This window comes from Scyliorhinus torazame, chromosome 7 (genome assembly GCF_047496885.1).
Source record: "Scyliorhinus torazame isolate Kashiwa2021f chromosome 7, sScyTor2.1, whole genome shotgun sequence".
NCBI classification, from domain to species: Eukaryota; Metazoa; Chordata; class Chondrichthyes; order Carcharhiniformes; family Scyliorhinidae; genus Scyliorhinus; species Scyliorhinus torazame.
Window position 1 is genome coordinate 177,607,178 of NC_092713.1, and position 8,401 is coordinate 177,615,578.

The following is an 8,401-nucleotide window of genomic DNA, read 5'->3' on the forward strand; positions in this document are numbered from 1 at the left end:
CGGCCATCCTTCCATGACTCCATTCCTCCAGCCAGCCATCCATCCAGCCATCCATCGATCTAGCCATCCATTCAGCCAGCCATCCATCCATTCTTCCAGCCAGCCATCCATCCAGCCTTCCATCCATCCAGCCATCCGTCCAGCCATTCATTAATCCATCCATTCCTCCAGCCAGCAATCCATCCAGCCATCCATCCAGCCATCCATCCAGCCATCCATCCATCCATCCATCCCTCCAGCCAGCCATCCATCCAGCCATCCATCCATCCATCCATCCCTCCAGCCAGCCATCCATCCAGCCATCCATCCATTCAGACATCTATCCAGCCATCCATCCAACCATCTATCCCTCCAGCCAGCCATCCCTCCGGACATCCATCCATTCAGCCATACATTCAGCCACCCATCCATCCATCCATCTCTCCAGCCAGCCAGCCATCCAGCCATCCATCTATCCAGCCATCCATCCAGCCATCCATCCATCCATCCCTCCAGCCAGCCATCCATCCATCCATCCCTCCAGCCAGCCATCCATCCAGCCATCCATCCATCCCGCCATCCATCCAGCCATCCATCCATCCATCCGGCCATCCATCCATCCAGCCATCCATCCAGTCATCCATCCAGCCATCCATCCATCCATCCAGCCAGCCATATATCCATGCATCCATCCATCCATCCATCCATCCATCCAGCCATCCATCCATCCAGCCATCCATCCAGCCATCCATCCATCCATCCATCCCTCCATCCATCCGTCCATCCATCCATCCATCCAGCCTTCCATCCATCCATCCAGCCAACCAGCCATCCATCCATCCAGCCAGCCATCCAGACATCCAGCCATCCATCCAGCCGTCCATCCAGCCTTCCATCCATCCTTCCATCCCTCCAGCCAGCCATCCATCCAGCCATCCATTCGGCCATTCATCCATCCATCCATCCCTCCAGCCAGCCATCCATCCAGCCATCCCTCCATCCAGCCATCCATCCAGCCATCCATCCATCCATCCATCCCTTAAGCCAGCCATCCAGCCAGCCATCCCTCCATCCAGCCGTCCATCCAGCCATCCATCCATCCCTCCAGCCAGCCACCCATACAGCCATCCCTCCATCCAGCCATCCATCCAGCCAATAATCCATCCATCCATCCCTCCAGCCAGCCATCCATCCAGCCACCCCACCATCCAGCCATCAATCCAGCCATCCATCCATCTCTCCAGCCAGCCAACATCCAGCCATCCCTCCATCCAGCCATCCATCCAGCCATCCATCCATCCCTCCAGCCAGCCGTCCATCGAGCCATCCATCCATGCAGCCAGCCATCCAGCCATCCATCCATCAATCCATCCCTCCAGCCAGCCATGCATCCAGCCATCCTTCCATCCAGCCGTCCATCCGGCCATCCATCCATGACTCCATTCCTCCAGCCAGCCATCCATCCAACCATCCTTCGATCTAGCCATCCATTCAGCCATCCATCCATCCATCCCTCCAGCCACCCATCCATCCAGCCTTCCATCCATCCAGCCATCCGTCCAGCCATTCATTAATCCATCCATTCCTCCAGCAAACAATCCATCCAGCCATCCATCCAGCCATCCATCCAGCCATCCATCCATCCATCCCTCCAGCCAGCCATCCATCCAGCCATCCATCCATCCAGCCATCCATCCAGCCATCCATCCATCCATCCATCCCACCAGCCAGCCATCCATCCAGCCATCCATCCATCCAGACATCCATCCAGCCATCCATCCATCCATCCATCCCTCCAGCCAGCAAACCATCCGGACATCCATCCATCCAGCCATCCACCCTGCCACCCACCCATCCATCCATCTCTCCAGCCATCCAGCCATCCAGCCATCCATCTATCTAGCCATTTATCCAGCCATCAATCCAGCCATCCCTCCAGCCAGCCATCCATCCATCTATCCCTCCAGCCAGCCATCCATCCAGCCATCCATCCATCCAGCCATCCATCCAGCCATCCATCCATCCATCCATCCATCCATCCAGCCATCCATCCAGCCATCCATCCATCCATCCGTCCATCCAGCCATCCATCCAGCCATCCATCCAGCCATCCATCCATCCTTCAATCCCTCCAGCCAGCCATCCATCCAGCCATCCCTCCATCCAGCCATCCATCCAGCCATCCATCCATCCCTCCAGCCAGCCGTCCATCGAGCCATCCATCCATGCAGCCAGCCATCCATGCAGCCAGCCATCCAGCCATCCATCCATCAATCCATCCCTCCAGCCAGCCATGCATCCAGCCATCCTTCCATCCAGCCGTCCATCCGGCCATCCATCCATGACTCCATTCCTCCAGCCAGCCATCCATCCAACCATCCTTCGATCTAGCCATCCATTCAGCCATCCATCCATCCATCCCTCCAGCCAGCCATCCAACCAGCCTTCCATCCATCCAGCCATCCGTCCATCCAGCCATCCATCCAGCCATCCATCCAGCCATCCATCCATCCTTCAATCCCTCCAGCCAGCCATCCATCCAGCCATCCATCCAGCCAGCCATCCATCGAACCATCCACCCATCCATCACTCCAGCCATCCATCCATCCAGCCATCCATCCATCCAGCCATCCATCCAGCCATCCATCCATCCATCCGTCCATGACTCCAGCCAGCCATCCATCCAACCATCCATCCATCCATCCCTCCAGCCAATCGCCCATCCAGCCGTCCATCCATCCAGCCATCCATCCAGCCATCCATCCAGCCATCCATCCCTCCAGCAATCCACCCATCCAACCATTCCTCCATGCAGCCATCCATCCAGCCATCCATCCATCCATCCATCCCTCCAGCCAGATATCCATCAAGCCATCCCTCCATCCATCCGTCCATCCATCCATCCATCCAGCCATCCATCCATCCAGCCAGCCTTCCATCCAGCCATCCCTCCATACAGCCATCCATCCAGCCATCCATCCATCCGTCACTCCAGCCAGTCATCCCTCCATCCAACCATCCATCCAGCCATCCATCCATCCCTCCAGCCAGCCGCCCATCCAGCCATCCCTCCATCCAGCCATCCATCCAGCCAATAATCCATCCATCCACCCTCCAGCCAGCCATCCATCCAGCCATCCCTCCATCCAGCCATCCATCCAGCCATCCATCCATCCCTCCAGCCAGCCAACCATCCAGCCATCCCTCCATCCAGCCATCCATCCAGCCATCCATCCATCCATCCATCCATCCCTCCAGCCAGCCATCCATCGATCCATCCATCCATCCAGCCAGCCATCCAGACAACCATCCATCAATCCATCCCTCCAGCCAGCCATGCATCCAGCCATCCTTCCATACAGCCGTCCATCCGGCCATCCATCCATGACTCCATTCCACCAGCCAGCCATCCATCCAGCCATCCATCGATCTTGCCATCCATTCAGCCAGACATCCATCCATCCCTCCAGCCAGCCATCCATCCAGCCTTCCATCCATCCAGCCATCCGTCCAGCCATTCATTAATCCATCCATTCCTCCAGCCAGCAATCCATCCAGCCATCCATCCAGCCATCCATCCAGCCATCCATCCATCCATCCGTCCAGCCAGCCCTCCATCCAGCCATCCATCCATCCATCCATCCCTTCAGCCAGCCATCCATCCAGCCATCCATCCATCCAGACATCCATCCAGCCATCCATCCAACCATCTATCCCTCCAGCCAGCCATCCATCCGGACATCCATCCATCCAGCCATCCATTCAGCCACCCATCCATTCATCCATCTCTCCAGCCAGCGAGCCATCCAGCCATTCATCTATCCAGCCATCCATCCAGCCATCCATCCATCCATCCCTCCAGCCAGCCATTCATCCATCCATCCCTCCAGCCAGCCATCCATCCAGCCATCCATCCATCCGCCATCCATCCAGCCATCCATCCATCCGTCCATCCATCCATCCATCCATCCATCCAGCCATCCATCCAGCCATCCATCCATCCATCCAGCCATTCATCCATGCATCCATCCATCCATCCATCCCTCCAGCCAGCCATCCATCCAGCCATCCATCCATCCAGCCATCCATCCATCAATCCACCCGCCCAGCCAGCCATCCATCCAGCCATCCAGCCATCCAGTCATCCATCCAGCCATCCATCCATTCATCCATCCCTCCAGCCAGCCACCAATCCAGCCATCCATCCATCCAGCCATCCATTCAGCCATCCATCCATCCATCCATCCTTTCAGCCAGCCACCCATTCGGCCATCCATCCAGACATCCATCCATCCATCCCTCCAGCCAGCCATCCATCCAGCCATCCATCCATCCAGCCATCCATCCAGCCATCAATCCATCCATCTATCCCTCCTGCCAGCCATCCATCCAGCCATCCATTCAACCATCCATCCAGCCATCCATCCATCCATCCTTCCCTCCAGCCAGCCATCCATTCAGCCATCCATCCATACAGCCATCCATTCAGCCATCCATCCATCCATCCTTCCCTGCAGCCAGCCATCCATCCAGCCATCCATCCATCCAGCCACCCATCCAGCCATCCATCCATCCATCCATCCCTCCAGCCAGACATTCATCCTGCCAGCCCTCCATCCAGACATCCATCCAGCCATCCAACCATTCATCCATCTCTCCAGCCAGCCTTAAATCCAGCCATCCATCCATCCATCCCTCCAGCCAGCCAACCAACCAGCCATCCCTCAATCCAGCCATCCATCCATCCAGCCATCCATCCAGCCATCCATCCATCCATCTATCCCTCCTGCCAGCCATCCATCCAGCCATCCATCCATCCAACCATCCATCCAGCCATCCATCCGTCCCTCCAGCCAGCCATCAATCCAGCCATCCATCCATCAAGCCATCCATCCAGCCATCCATCCATCCATCCTTCGCTCCAGCCAGCCATCCATCCAGCCATCCATCCATCCAGCCACCCATCCAGCCAACCATCCATCCATCCAACCCTCCAGCCAGTCATCCATCCTGCCATCCCTGCATCCAGCCATCCATCCAGCCATCCAACCATTCATCCATCTCTCCAGCCACTCATACATCCAGCCATCCTTCCATCCAGCCATCCATCCAGCCATCCATCCATCCATCCATCCCTCCAGCCAGCCAGTCATTAAGCCATCCATGCATCCATCCAACCATCCAGCCATCCATCCAGCCATCCATCCATCCAGCCAGCCATCCATCCAGCCATCCCTCCATCCAGCCATCCATCCAGCCATCCATCCATCCATCCATCCCTCCAGCCAGCCAACCAACCAGCCTTCCCTCCATCCAGCCATCCATCCATCCATCCATCCCACCAGCCAGCCATCCATCCAGCCAACCATCCAGCTATCCATCCAGCCATCCATCCATCAATCCATCCCTCCAGCCAGCCATCCATCCAGCCATCTATCCAACCAGCCGTCCATCCAGCCATCGATCCATCCATCCATCCCTTCAGCCTGCCATCCATCCAGCCATCCATCCATCCAGCCATCCATCCAGCCATCCATCCATCAATCCATCCATCCAGCCATCCATCCCTCCAGCAATCCATCCATCCAACCATTCCTCCATCCAGCCATCCATCCAGCCATCCATCATTCCATCCATCCCTCCAGCCAGATATCCATCCAGCCATCCCTCCATCCATCCGTCCATCCATCCATCCATCCAGCCATCCATCCATCCAGCCAGCCTTCCATCCAGCCATCCCTCCATACAGCCATCCATCCAACCATCCATCCATCCGTCACTCCAGCCAGTCATCCCTCCGTCCAGCCATCCATCCAGCCATCCATCAATCCCTCCAGCCAGCCACCCATCCAGCCATCCCTCCATCCAGCCATCCATCCAGCCAATAATCCATCCATCCATCCCTCCAGCCAGCCATTCCTCCAGCCATCCCTCCATCCAGCCATCCATCCAGCCATCCATCCATCCCTCCAGCCAGCCAACCATCCAGCCATCCCTCCATCCAGCCATCCATCCTGCCATCCATCCATCCATCCATCCCTCCAGCCAGCCATCCATCGAGCCATCCATCCATCCAGCGAGCCATCCAGACAACCATCCATCAATCCATCCCTCCAGCCAGCCATGCATCCAGCCATCCTTCCATCCAGCCGTCCATCCGGCCATCCATCCATGACTCCATTCCTCCAGCCAGCCATCCATCCAGCCATCCATCGATCTAGCCATCCATTCAGCCAGCCATCCATCCATCCCTCCAGCCAGCCATCCATCCAGCCTTCCATCCATCCAGCCATCCGTCCAGCCATTCATTAATCCATCCATTCCTCCAGCCAGCAATCCATCCAGCCATCCATCCAGCCATCCATCCAGCCATCCATCCATCCATCCATCCCTCCAGCCAGCCATCCATCCATCCAGCCATCCATCCATTCAGACATCCATCCAGCCATCCATCCAACCATCTATCCCTCCAGCCAGCCATGCCTCCGGACATCCATCCATTCAGCCATCCATTCAGCCACACATCCATCCATCCATCTCTCCAGCCAGCCAGCCATCCAGCCATCCATCTATCCAGCCATCCATCCAGCCATCCATCCATCCATCCCTCCAGCCTGCCATCCATCCATCCATCCCTCCAGCCAGCCAGCCATCCATCCATCCAGCCATCCATCCATCCCGCCATCCATCCAGCCATCCATCCATCCGTCCATCCATCCATCCTGCCATCTATCCAGCCATCCATCCAGCCATCCATCCATCCATCCAGCCAGCCATATATCCATGCATCCATCCATCCATACATCCATCCAGCCATCCATCCATCCAGCCATCCATCCAGCCATCCATCCATCCATTCATCCCTCCATCCATCCGTCCATCCATCCATCCATCCAGCCTTCCATCCATCCATCCAGCCAACCAGCCATCCATCCATCCAGCCAGCCATCCAGACATCCAGACATCCATCCAGCCGTCCATCCAGCCTTCCATCCATCCTTCCATCCCTCCAGCCAGCCATCCATCCAGCCATCCATTCGGCCATTCATCCATCCATCCATCCCTCCAGCCAGCCATCCATCCAGCCATCCCTCCATCCAGCCATCCATCCAGCCATCCATCCATCCATCCATCCCTCCAGCCAGCCATCCAGCCAGCCATCCCTCCATCCAGCCGTCCATCCAGCCATCCATCCATCCCTCCAGCCAGCCACCCATACAGCCATCCCTCCATCCAGCCATCCATCCAGCCAATAATCCATCCATCCATCCCTCCAGCCAGCCATCCATCCAGCCACCCCACCATCCAGCCATCAATCCAGCCATCCATCCATCCCTCCAGCCAGCCAACCATCCAGCCATCCCTCCATCCAGCCATCCATCCAGCCATCCATCCATCCCTCCAGCCAGCCGTCCATCGAGCCATCCATCCATGCAGCCAGCCAACCAGCCATCCATCCATCAATCCATCCCTCCAGCCAGCCATGCATCCAGCCATCCTTCCATCCAGCCGTCCATCCGGCCATCCATCCATGACTCCATTCCTCCAGCCAGCCATCCATCCAACCATCCTTCGATCTAGCCATCCATTCAGCCAGCCATCCATCCATCCCTCCAGCCAGCCATCCATCCAGCCTTCCATCCATCAAGCCATCCGTCCAGCCATTCATTAATCCATCCATTCCTCCAGCAAACAATCCATCCAGCCATCCATCCAGCCATCCATCCATCAATCCATCCCTCCAGCCAGCCATGCATCCAGCCATCCTTCCATCCAGCCGTCCATCCGGCCATCCATCCATGACTCCATTCCTCCAGCCAGCCATCCATCCAGCCATCCATCGATCTAGCCATCCATTCAGCCAGCCATCCATCCATCCCTCCATCCATCCGTCCATCCATCCATCCATCCAGCCTTCCATCCATCCATCCAGCCAACCAGCCATCCATCCATCCAGCCAGCCATCCAGACATCCAGACATCCATCCAGCCGTCCATCCAGCCTTCCATCCATCCTTCCATCCCTCCAGCCAGCCATCCATCCAGCCATCCATTCGGCCATTCATCCATCCATCCATCCCTCCAGCCAGCCATCCATCCAGCCATCCCTCCATCCAGCCATCCATCCAGCCATCCATCCATCCATCCATCCCTCCAGCCAGCCATCCAGCCAGCCATCCCTCCATCCAGCCGTCCATCCAGCCATCCATCCATCCCTCCAGCCAGCCACCCATACAGCCATCCCTCCATCCAGCCATCCATCCAGCCAATAATCCATCCATCCATCCCTCCAGCCAGCCATCCATCCAGCCACCCCACCATCCAGCCATCAATCCAGCCATCCATCCATCCCTCCAGCCAGCCAACCATCCAGCCATCCCTCCATCCAGCCATCCATCCAGCCATCCATCCATCCCTCCAGC